Source organism: Aulonocara sp. 'chitande type north' Nkhata Bay, linkage group LG1 (genome assembly GCF_057382095.1).
Source record: "Aulonocara sp. 'chitande type north' Nkhata Bay isolate Kocher_YH1m ecotype deep benthic linkage group LG1, A_spYH_male_GT1.1, whole genome shotgun sequence".
Taxonomy (NCBI): Eukaryota; Metazoa; Chordata; class Actinopteri; order Cichliformes; family Cichlidae; genus Aulonocara; species Aulonocara sp. 'chitande type north' Nkhata Bay.
The window spans coordinates 31,740,209-31,752,316 of record NC_141344.1 but is presented as its reverse complement, the minus strand read 5'-3'; positions in this window follow the sequence as shown (position 1 = coordinate 31,752,316).

Below are 12,108 nucleotides of genomic sequence, written 5' to 3'. Positions count from 1 at the left end.
TACAAGCATGAGAACGGGATTCATTTTCTTATCTACGTCACTGCCAGAAAGCAATTTTACCCAGACTTCCAAAATGTTTTGATTTAATACTAAGCTACCTACTGCGAGTGAAAAGAAACATCTTTATTTACTTGTGTTAAAAAACAAACTGTGCTACTTTGTGCTCAGACTGAGGTCAATGATCCCAAGGAGCATGAAGTCCAGTGACTGTTTGACTGCCCGTTTTATTTGGAGTGAATCATTTTTGGCATCAAATAGTTTGCCAGTGACTGTTATATGGCACTTGGAAAAGAAATCACCACAAACAGAAACCTTCATGTTTATCTGGAAATACTGAAATCTGAAGGCATTTAATTTCTTATTAGTCTCCACAGAAATAATGACGAAACACCCAGCGTCCTAAATCCAGCTGTTTTCTGGCGTGAAAGACCAGTTCACACGAGGTTCAGTGTGGTTAAGTACTCCCTGTTTCTAAAAGATCAATCAAGCCACACATGTGCATGAACATAGTGCCAGTACAAGTCTGTGCTTTGCTGCCTATTAGTCACAACTGTCTTCGTTTTACATAGTGAGTCAAAGGATATGAGCCAGCCTGAAAAGCAACAGCTGCAGCCTGCCAATGGCTGCAGGGAAGAAGACCGTGATTTGAAACAGACAAGAGCTTGGAAACTTTTTAGGCAAAAGCACTCGTGGGCTATCATTTTTTTAAGACTTCAAATAAACATCCAAATATCTGACATCAAGAAAAATGACCATGAAAAGCAGGAAGAAACACTTTTCATCCTGTGAATCTTAAAATGCTTCAGAAGTTCCACATTGATTTTAGGTTGGTAAGAATTTCAGTGAGTCCAGGTATCAGAATGCTAAAGACAACGTTACATTACAGAAATCAAAATACATTCAACAAATGGAAATGGCACCACATCATGCAAGAGGAACCTTCACAGATGTCAGATACATCCAATTACCAATCACAAATCGTGTTAGGACTAATTATGTTGTGCTCAAAATTAGTGAACACCAAAACAAAATGACATACCGAGAAGCATCTTATTTTAATCCTGCACATACCTCAGAGACACTAATTAATGTAATCTTCCTCTGTCCGTCTGTCTGTCTGCCTGTCTGCCTGTACATTTTTTGCCCGTGGGTAGGGTTCAGCCTCATCTCTTTGCTCGTGTGGACAGAGCTTAAAAACATCACTGAGGATGGCATCAAAAGCAAATCCATGTTAGCCTTTCTCTCGCACACAAACAGCGCAATTCACAGCAAAAAGAATGCATTACATATATTATGGAATTTAGCAAAGAAAAACTGAATTACCAGCCATTTTGAGACGTCTTTTGTAATGACACAGACACTGAGTGTGCAGAGAAACAAATTTGTTCTCGGGCCATTATCTCAGACTGAGAAGAAATAACTTCATTAGGGTTGGAGACGGAAGGTGCAACGAGGCTGCTGGAGCAGGAAGTGACAAGGGGAAAAGGGAGAGGAAAGGAAAGAAAAAAGGAAGAACAAATAAATTGGAGTGAAATAAATTAGGCGAGAATAAACTTAATGCAAACAGCAGTTACAAAAACAGCAAAAGTTACCCAACAAATGAGAATTGCTGATGTATTCTCTGTCCAACTCAATAAGAGCAAAGACAGTATGCATATATATCTTTGGCTTACTACTAATTACAGAAAACCCCAAGTGTGAATGGTTGTCTCTATGTTTTAGTCCTTAGATAGACTGCTGATCTGTTCTGTCCTTTTACCCTGTGACAGCTGAGAAAGGCCCATCTTCCACACTTCTACTCCTAATATACCAAGTGGTTATGAAGATGGATGGATGGGCAAAAAGAAAACATGGGACTGATGGGCAAGTTATATACTCAACAAGTATTTAGTCGTAAACCAAAGTTGACTTAGAGATGAGGGAACGTGTTTTTGGAACCAATGAATAAAACAAATCCATAACAACCATTCAGCTTACGTCCTGCACCGATTCTAAATCTAAGATCAGTTTACAGATCTTAGACCTCAGAAAAAAGTGGTCTGTAACCAGGGATGGGCAACGTGTTACTGTAATCTGATTACTTTTTTCAAGTAACAAGTAAAGTAAGGGATTAATGTTGCAAAAAAGTAATGTTGCTTTCGCGTAAGCACGCTGTGTTACAAAACCTTTATTTTGTTTGTGAGAGTGTCTCATGACAGTGACGTATGAGCGTGCAAAGTCTGTCGCAGCAACAGACGTATGGAAAACATCAATGGATAGTATGGAGTGCGGGAGAGAGTACGACCATGCAGCGTTTAAAGCTTGGAAGTACTTGCATTACTTGTTTGATTCCGTAAAATGTGACAAAAACATTAGCGTCCGCTGTACACTCTGTGTGGGAAGAAAACTTCTTTCTACAGCAAAAAATTAAACTTCAAATCTGAGCAAGCGCCCGGCATGGGAATGTGAAATTCACAGAGAAACAACTGGATCCCCCCACTGACACGACCGCTGCGACACTGGGCAAACCTCCACCGGTCCCACTCCTGCTAAACAGCTGAAAATAGTTTTGGTTTTTTTTGCTGTGTTTTACTTGCAGTTATTTGAAAGAGTGAGTGTAAACACAAAAGATCTTTTTATTTTATATGCAATTTGTAAAAAGAGACTTGATGAAATATGCAGAAAAAAATAGAATCGGGCTGGAAGGTCTATTATTGCTTTATTACGTATACAGGTTGTATCTCTATGTTTAAAAAGTAATAAAGTTACTTTTGAAAGTTAATTTTGAAAATAAGTCATCAGTAAGGTAACTGGATAACTTTCTTGGAGAAGTAATCAGTAATTAGTAATTAATTACTATTTTCAAGTAACTTGACCAACGCTGCCTGCAACAGGTGAGTGTTCCCAGTCTTTTCAGGCCATGTCATGATACAGCAACTTGTCAGGCCAAACCTACATTATATTCTGTGTTATTGGTTTTCTGGCCTTTAATGGGGGCTTGAATGTACAAAATAAACACCATGTTGTATTTAATAAGACTTCAAACTAGTGATTCAAGCCATAATCACATCAGACAAATCAGAGGACCCCAAATAGTCATTTTCCTATATGCACCCCATATATAACTGTACTGCTTTTTTTTTTATTACCAAAGGAATCACTCCTGCCAGCCACTAGGCACAAAGCAGTTTTACTGCAGTGGATTCACTTTTCCAATCCAGAAGATAGATCCATCAGTTACATATATAGTCTCTTGGAGACAGGAGAGCTGCAGGTTGTGTGTCTATTTTCAAATTCTGGCTTGTTAAATTTTTTACTCAATTTCTGCCAGTTGCAACTTTACCAAAAACAAAATAGTCAGGGCTTCAATCTATTAGTGAAGTTTGGGAACCTTGAATCTTTCCCCCACATTAGTGGCATTACGACCTGTTGCTGTTAAAAATTTCATAGAGATCCCAGACCAATGTGCTGGACAGAAAGATAATCCACCGAACTGTGGAGGGTTCACAAAAACAGCAGTTTGGTTGCATTTTACAGTCTCTGCATTTACAGTTGTTGCCTTTCTGAAATGTCTAACTGCTTCTGTCTGAATCTCTCTGCCAACACATCTGTTCATATGGAAATAAAGATCATGACATGTTCTGCATATTGTAAAAACATGTGTCTGGTGTGCATGTTGGACAGAGTCCAAAGAATCCATTAAACCCATGTAAAAGACTGGGCTGGCAAACGTTTTACAGCTGTACGGTGACGTAACATCACACTTACCGTGTGCATTAGCTCCGTCTCACCAGAACAGAGGGAGCCCAAAAAGCGCAAAGTGATAGGACTGTCGACTTTACAGATACTCGGGACTTTTTGCTTTACAGATACTGAGTTTGAGGCTTCTTAGACAAGGCCATGCATCTTCAAGCTCAGCTGTCTCCCTGCTGTACTATCTAAATCCTCCATGGCCCACTATCTGTCAGAAAACACAATAGATTTGCTGACTAGCAGAAACAGCTGATAATGAAAAAGGATAAGAATGAATATTGGAATTACCCTTTGTGGAACGTTTTACAGAGACTGAGTTGCTGCACAAACAGACCTTTTAAAGGCCCCATAATGTATGATATGAGTGCCACCATCCTGTAGTCACTGGATATGTTGGGTCATTATTTCTCTGGCTCGTGGATATACAAGCCAAAGACAGAAGAATGCCACGGGGTTCCGTTTCTGGATATAATTTGAAACAAACTATGGCATAAGGGCTCAAAGTAAGCAAGGTTGTAACAAGTGCAGCCAAGAACAATTTCATGGGAGACTTTCAGTTGTGTCTAATTGGAGGAGACTAAGTATGGCAGAATTTCGTTGCAGCATTATACACAATTTTTAAACAAGTGAGCTACTGTGTGAAAAGGTTTAGGTCAGGAGCTGCATGAATGGTCCAAATGTGTGTTGTGCTCAGATCAAATGCTGGAAAAATGTGCCACAGTTTAAGACAAGACCTTTTGCCAGATGTTTAAATTGTTCAGATGTCTGATATCAGAATTACCACAAATTCGCCAGGCTGCATTTCCTGCATTTTACCTGCAATTTTATGTACATGTATTTTATTTGTGTTTTTACAAGATTCAAATACCTACCTAAAGATATCATAGCATCCATTTGTGGTCAAAGGAAGATCAGTCAGATGACCCACATTTGAAAGGATTTATTTTAGCATGAGAATAGAGTTAGATTTGGCTTCTAGGCTCCACATTCACCACAAACAGGTTATAAAGAGAAACTAAGAGTCTGGAGGGGCTAAAAAGCAGATAACCTCCTTAACCGTCATGTGGATCCTGGGTTAAAACGTCAGGCAAAGATGCAGGACAGAAGCAGCACTGACAGGTCAGAGAGAAAGAAGAGAAATTTTGTAGATTAAATAAACCACAAATTGCGGAGGATGCGTTTGATATATGATGTGAGGCATTTTAAGTTTATTTCTGCCTCAATTATCACATTGACTTGTCTTCATGATATAAAGCATAAGATCCATCCATCCATCCATCCATCCATTCGCTTCCGCTTATCCTTTTCAGGGTTGCGGGGGGCGCTGGAGCCTATCCCAGCTGTCATAGGGCGAGAGGCGGGGTACACCCTGGACAGGTCACCAGTCTGTCGCAGGGCCAACACACAGGGACAGACAACCATTTGCGCTCACATTCATACCTAGTGACAATTTGGATTATCCAGTTAATTAATTAATTAACCTGTCCCCATTAATGGTGGCACGGTGGTTAGCACTGTTGCCGCACAGCAAGATGGTCCTGAGTTCAATTCCAACATCAGGCCGGGGTCTTTCTGTGTGGAGTTTGCATGTTCTCCCCGTGTTTGCGTGGGTTCCCTCCGGGTACTCCGGCTTCCTCCCACCGTCCAAAAACATGCAGTTAGTGGGGATAGGTTAATTAAAGCATAAGATATGAAATAAAAAATGTTGAGCAAAAGTCTTGAGCCACCCTTTGTTTCAGGTTTTCTGAAGATTGTTCAAAGTCTTTCTTTGGACACTGGCTGGTTTTTCACTCATTCCTAGTCCAGACCTTGTACCTGACCTATGAATCATTCAAGCAAGTTGGCAAAGAAAAAAAGTTCATCTTTAGGCACTTTGTTACTAGAAGCCTGTAGCAAAAACACATACGTTCTTCCAATTTGTAGTTTGTTATCGTTGGCATTTTTAATAGATTTAACTCAGTTTGACAGACCTAAAATAGTACTTTTTCCAAAAAGCTGATTCCTAAATAGCCAATTTTTGACACATTGCATGCATGCTATGCAATGTGTCCCCCGAAAAATCTGAGAAGAAGCTGGCCTGAAAAAAAATATCCATAGCAGATGAACATTAACTCAAAGTCATGTCCTTAAGAGACAGGGAAAAAACTCCAAAGAAAACCTGACACAGGACCTGAGAGATGCTTCTGGCCCTTCAGTGGATCCATCTGCTTTTTACTGAAGTGTCATCAGAAGTGGTCTCAGTGGAACGGTGGCTGTCCAGAAGCCATTCTTAAGAAAGTAAAACAGGGAGAGAAAGCTAAGGTGCCATCTGGAAAGCATCTGATTGTCACTGCTTTGTTTTCAGCATGGCAAAAATCCCAAACACACTGCCAATGCACTAAAAGTATACCTGGATAGAAAAATACAGAATGGATTTCAACATTATTGAAGCATTGTGGAATCGTCTTGACAAAAAACAGAACAAAAGGCAGAAACATCCAAAGAAGAGCTTTGAATGACCTTCAAGAATCCCGGAGAACTATTCCTGAAGACAACATAAAGAAACTATTTGCCTAAGAGAGTTCTGGCTGTGTTAAAGAATAAAGTTGGTACCAAATAAAGCACCTAGAGGCAACTTTTGTTGTGAGTTGTTGCTATCTAAATAATGATTTTATAAATTGAACCAAATACTGATTTCAAAGATTTTTAGAATTCTACAAACTCTGTTTTTGCCTCATAAAATTTCCATTTATGTTTGCAAAGTTTCAACAAATTTCTAATAGGATACCTCAGTGCTTTTTTCACAATATTGTAACTTAGTAAATATATACTTTTATAATAAAAAAAGGAGTGGACAAAAGATTGCCAACCAACCTGATTAGTTAGATTAGTTTAATCAATGGAGATTTGTATAGACTTTAACTGTGCAGCAAGCAAGCAAGCTGTTCCTTTTTAGCAGAGAGCTTGCAAAAAGGGAAGTTAAAACAATTCAGTCATTGTCTAACTCGTCTACCTATTTTCCCTTATCAGACATATACTTTATATTACACATACCTACCCACAAACCCGAGGTCTTTGCCAAATTGGAAGGTGAACGCACGCAAAGCTACTGGTCCGGACGGGATTCCCGGCCGCGTCCTCAGGTCATGCGCGGCTCAGCTGGCTGGAGTGTTCACGCACATCTTCAACCTTTCCCTCTCTCTGTCTGTAGTCCCAGCCTGCTTCAAAATGGCCACCATCGTCCCTGTACCCAAATCCTCCACCATCTCCTCATTGAACGACTGGCGACCTGTAGCCCTGACCCCCATCGTAAGCAAATGCTTCGAGAAGCTGGTCAGGGACTTCATCTGCTCTGCACTACCCGACTCACTGGACCCTCTACAGTTTGCATACCGCCACAACAGGTCCACTGATGATGCCATAGCCCTGACACTACACACTGCCCTGTCACACCTGGAGAAGAGAGACACGTATGTGAGGATGCTGTTTGTAGATTACAGCTCAGCATTCAATACCATCGTTCCCTCGAAGCTGGACAGGAAACTGCAGGATCTAGGACTGAGCAGCTCCCTCTGCAGCTGGATCCTTAGCTTCCTGTCTGACAGACGCCAGGTGGTCAGACTGGGCAGCATCACCTCATCCCCCATCACACTGAACACTGGTGCTCCACAGGGGTGTGTACTGAGCCCTCTCCTGTACTCACTCTACACCTACGACTGCACAGCCACTAACAGCTCCAACATCATTGTGAAGTTTGTGGACGACACTACAGTGGTGGGTCTTATCACCAACGGTGATGAGACGGCTTACAGGGAGGAGGTCAGCGCCCTGACCCACTGGTGTCAAGACAACCATCTCACCCTCAACGTCGCAAAGACAAAGGAGTTGATAGTGGACTTCCGGAGGTGCAGAGAAGTACACACCCCCATCACCATCAACGGCGCTGCTGTGGAGAGAGTGAGCAGCTTCCGGTTCCTTGGCGTACACCTGGCTGAGGATCTTACGTGGTCAGTACACACAAACAAAACAGTGAAGAAGGCCCAGCAGCGCCTCTTCTTTCTCAGGAGACTGAAAAGATTCGGCATGAGCCCCCGCATCCTCAGGACCTTCTATCGCTGTGCCATTGAGAGCATCCTCACTGGATGCATCACCACCTGGTATGGCAACAGCACCGCCTACAACTGCAAAGCTTTCCAGCGAGTAGTGCGGTGCTCTGAACGGATAATTGGAGGTGAGCTTCCCTCCCTCCAAGATATCTACAGGAAGCGGTGCCTGAGGAAAGCGGGGAGGATCATCAAGGACTCCAGTCACCCCAGCCATAAACTGTTCAGACTGCTTCCATCAGGAAGGAGGTTCTGCAGCATCCGGTCCCGTACCAGCAGACTGAGAGACAGCTTCTTCCACCAGGCCATCAGACTGCTGAACACGTCATAGACACCTCAGCTTCACTACTGGAACTTCAACATTATGCACTCCATACTGTACAGTAACGCCACTGTTTTGCACATATTCAACTCTGTATATTTTATATATTTTATTATTATTATTATTATTATTATTATTATTTTATTTTATTTTTTTACTATTTAATTTGTAAAAATGTGTATACACACACACACACACACACACACACACACACACACACACACACACACACACACACGTAGGAAAATATTTAGTATACACATCCAGAAATGCATACACTATTATATATTGTACATATATTTATTAGTTTCAGGTTGGCCATTCTTGTATTTTGCTCGTTTGTGTTGTTGTGTTTGCACATCTCTGTTGCTTGTGGGGCTCGCACACAAGAATTTCACTTGCATGTGCTGTGCCAGTGTGCCTGCACATGTGATGTGACAATAAAAAGTGATTTGATGTGATTTGATTTGAAATTGCTCAGTGTCGCTTTTGTCTTTGAGCCATCTGCTCCTGTTCTGCCTGCTGTGTCACATCTGCCATCCAGCGCCTTTTTGCACTTTTTCCTTTCTTCTGAACCATGATCAAATGCCCATAATTTAATTTGCTCTGCTCTTGATGATATTCATTTTTACCTACAGGAACTTAGGTAAGAAAGAAGTCAATCCAATAACCACCCATAACATGGTCTCCAATAACCCGGTGCCATTTTCTTTAAAATAAGCCTTATTTGCAATCATAGGAAACACTCCGAGCCTGATTGCTGAATCACCCCGAGTCAAGCTCAGTTTGGGAAGCAGCTTGCCAAGCTGGGATCTAATCCCAGTTCGGTCAATTTAACTTAAAGTTGGAGGCACTTTATCACAAACAAGGTTGTTAAATGCTGTTATGTATTGTTAAATTCAATTTTCATTCAATATCCACAATAAAGTGGAGAAAAACAGACTGCAGCAGCTCATGCTGCAGAGAACTGGGAGGACAGAAATATCTGGCTTGTGTTTTGTGTCGCAGCTGTGGTGCTGAAAGAGGGAGGTCACTAAAACCTCCTCACTGTTTTTTTCCCCACTTTTTTTTATTAGATTGTCCTATGTGAGTAGGTGGCTTTTTCACCTCTTGAAAATGATTTAATGCAGATGCATGCCACAAAAGGCTTTGAACCAAAACAGCATCACACCCTGAGCCCATAATGTGACTTCATTTTCCATTTCTTTTCTTCCTGACACCATAGAGAAAGCCCTTCTGCAGAATGATGTCACAGGATGGGCGCTGTTAAGCGTCTCAAGGCCTGTCTGGTCTTTGACAGCACATTGAGTTGACACTGCAGGTTTTCTCATAAAAGTGAAGGTTGCACTTACTGCTGTCACGACCCAGATGCAATGAGCAGCAGAGAGGATGGAAATAGCTTTGCACTAACACATTCAAACCTAAAACAAAAGCAGTAGTGGCAAATCTGTAAGTAAGCGGGCACTGTATTGTTAAAATAGGGTATTCTGAGTAGGGTGGAGGCTAAATGATGATTGCTGGAGAGTAACACAGAATGCCCAAACACCCATAAACAGCTGAGCCCACTGTTAGCTAAAAAAAAAATAAAAAATACAGGACATTAGTGGGAGCATTGACAGTCAGAAGCTGTCACAGTGTCTTATTCATGCTGGTGTGGGGGGATACAATTTATAATGGAAAACCTGGAAGCAAGAACTGGGTGGGAGAAAACATCAAATTCTCTCTTTTCTCAGTTCCTCGTGTCAGCGAGGGTAGATCCAGACAGGATGAGGAGTGAGGTATTTGTCCACATCATAAATCTGACTGATTCACATTGCAGACCTTGGTTTATGTAAGGCTTATGTAACAAAGCCATTGACTTTCCTTTTTTATAAATATATTTCTCACAATGTTTTTATTCAACCAACCGAAAAAGAAATAAACATTTTAACATTGTGTTTACCGAACAAAACGTGTCATTCTCGAGCTAAATTCATGCAGGTCCCAACCCCGAATAATCACTCATGTGGCGAAGAACAAAATTCCTCTGAGGTTGGTGACGGTGTAACGTTCACTGTTTCAACAGGAAAGATATCCACACGCTGAGCGGAATTGTGGGTTTGACAAATTAGATCACTCTTGAGATGTTGCTCTTTGAGATATAGAATTACATATAAAAACAAAATTATATATATATTATAAACTATAAACATATTTCACAGCTGTGGTTTAATTCACAATCAGTAGTTACGAGCATGAGAATTGTAAAAATCAAAACAAATTACATGTCAAAGCTAAACAAAGTTTTCTTTCCTCATTCACTATCTCGTGCATTTTCACTCCCTTAGCTTGAACTAGACTCGGCCTGTCATTTGACACCAGTAAGTGACCCAAAGACAGGTGGCTACTGTGTTAAAGCCTGCTTAGCAAACATGTTTTTACACTCCTTGGATTCGACTTCTCTATGTCCCGCCAGCGCTACAGATCTGAGTTTTTTACATTAATGTGGACTGCATTAGCCAAATACAGTACATTTCTAGTCTTATCATCCTCTTAGAGGGCTTTAAACTACAAGCCACATTTAACCCGGTCACACAAGTCTCTTTTTATAGAGCAGCAATCCTATCACACACACTGGCTGATGGATCAGCGGCATATTGTGGGGGTTCAGTATCTTACCCGAGGCCACATTTTGGTTCAAAGAGTCAAGGATCAAACCACCCTACTATATTAAACAAATAATGCAATATTTGGCAGAAGCAAAGTGAAGGTTAAAATGGTTTTCTTTTACAATGAAGATTCTACATTATCAGGTTGGTGGAAGAAGCACAACCCAAGTCCAAAAAAGTTCACGCCGTGCAAAATGTAAATACAAACTGATTGCAAATCTTATAAAACTGTGTTTTATTCATTGTAGAACACAGAAAACACATCAAATGTTTGAACTGAGAAAATGTGCCATTTTAAGAAAATAATGAACTAATATTTGAATTTGATGGCAGGAGCACATCTCAAAAAGGTTGGGACAGGGCAGTGCTTACCACTCGGTAGCATCCCATCTACTTTTAACAACAATTTGGGAGGAAGTCAAAGGCCTTCATTATTGTATTTTGTGTTTTATGATGTGGCATTGTTTGTTTTTTTTCAATCGGTGAAAGGTGTGGACAATAGGCAAACCATTTCAGCACCTGGACACTCCTCAGACAAAGTCATGGTGTTGTAGTAGATGTATCACTGTCTTGCTGAAATGTGCTTTCTCTGAAAAAGACATCTGGATGGGAGCATATGTAAAATTCTAAATCTAAAACTGGTCTTTCACTGATGGTGCATTTCCAGATGTGCAAGAAGAAGATATGAACACATGCAGGTTTTTGAACTGAGTGCTGATAGCAAGCTAGTTGGTCCCTCTCCTCTTTAGTTCAGGAGCTACAGCATCTGTTTTCCCAAAAACACTTTCAAATTTGTCTGACACCAGGACAATGTCAGTCCTTTTTAAATGAGCTTTGGCCCAGAGAAGACAGCAACATATTTACATTTAGCTTAATTTGCTTTAGTGGATAGTAGGACGAACAAAGACAAAGACTTATGGAAGTGTTTGACTTACATTTTACACACCAGCCCAGATTTTCTGAAATGCTGTTGTTTGGGAAATGGAAATAGCATACTATAAAAAGAAAAAAAACTTAAGTCATCTATCAATTTTCTTAACTTCTAACTTTAAAATGGCATTTCCACTATTGTTTGCAAACTGCAGAACTTGAGTAAAAGTCCACAGCAGCAGACCATTATCTCACCATTAACCCTAGCAAATCAATAATGATGCCTAAACCCTTAAGGACCGTTTTAATGTAGCGTATTTATGGGGAACAAATTGCAGGAACCTTGGATAGCATTGGGTCTATAACAGTTTATGACATAATTTATGAGAATATTTAATGTTTTGCATATAAAAAAGTAACTAGTAACCATGGCTTAAAGGCAAATGTATCGATT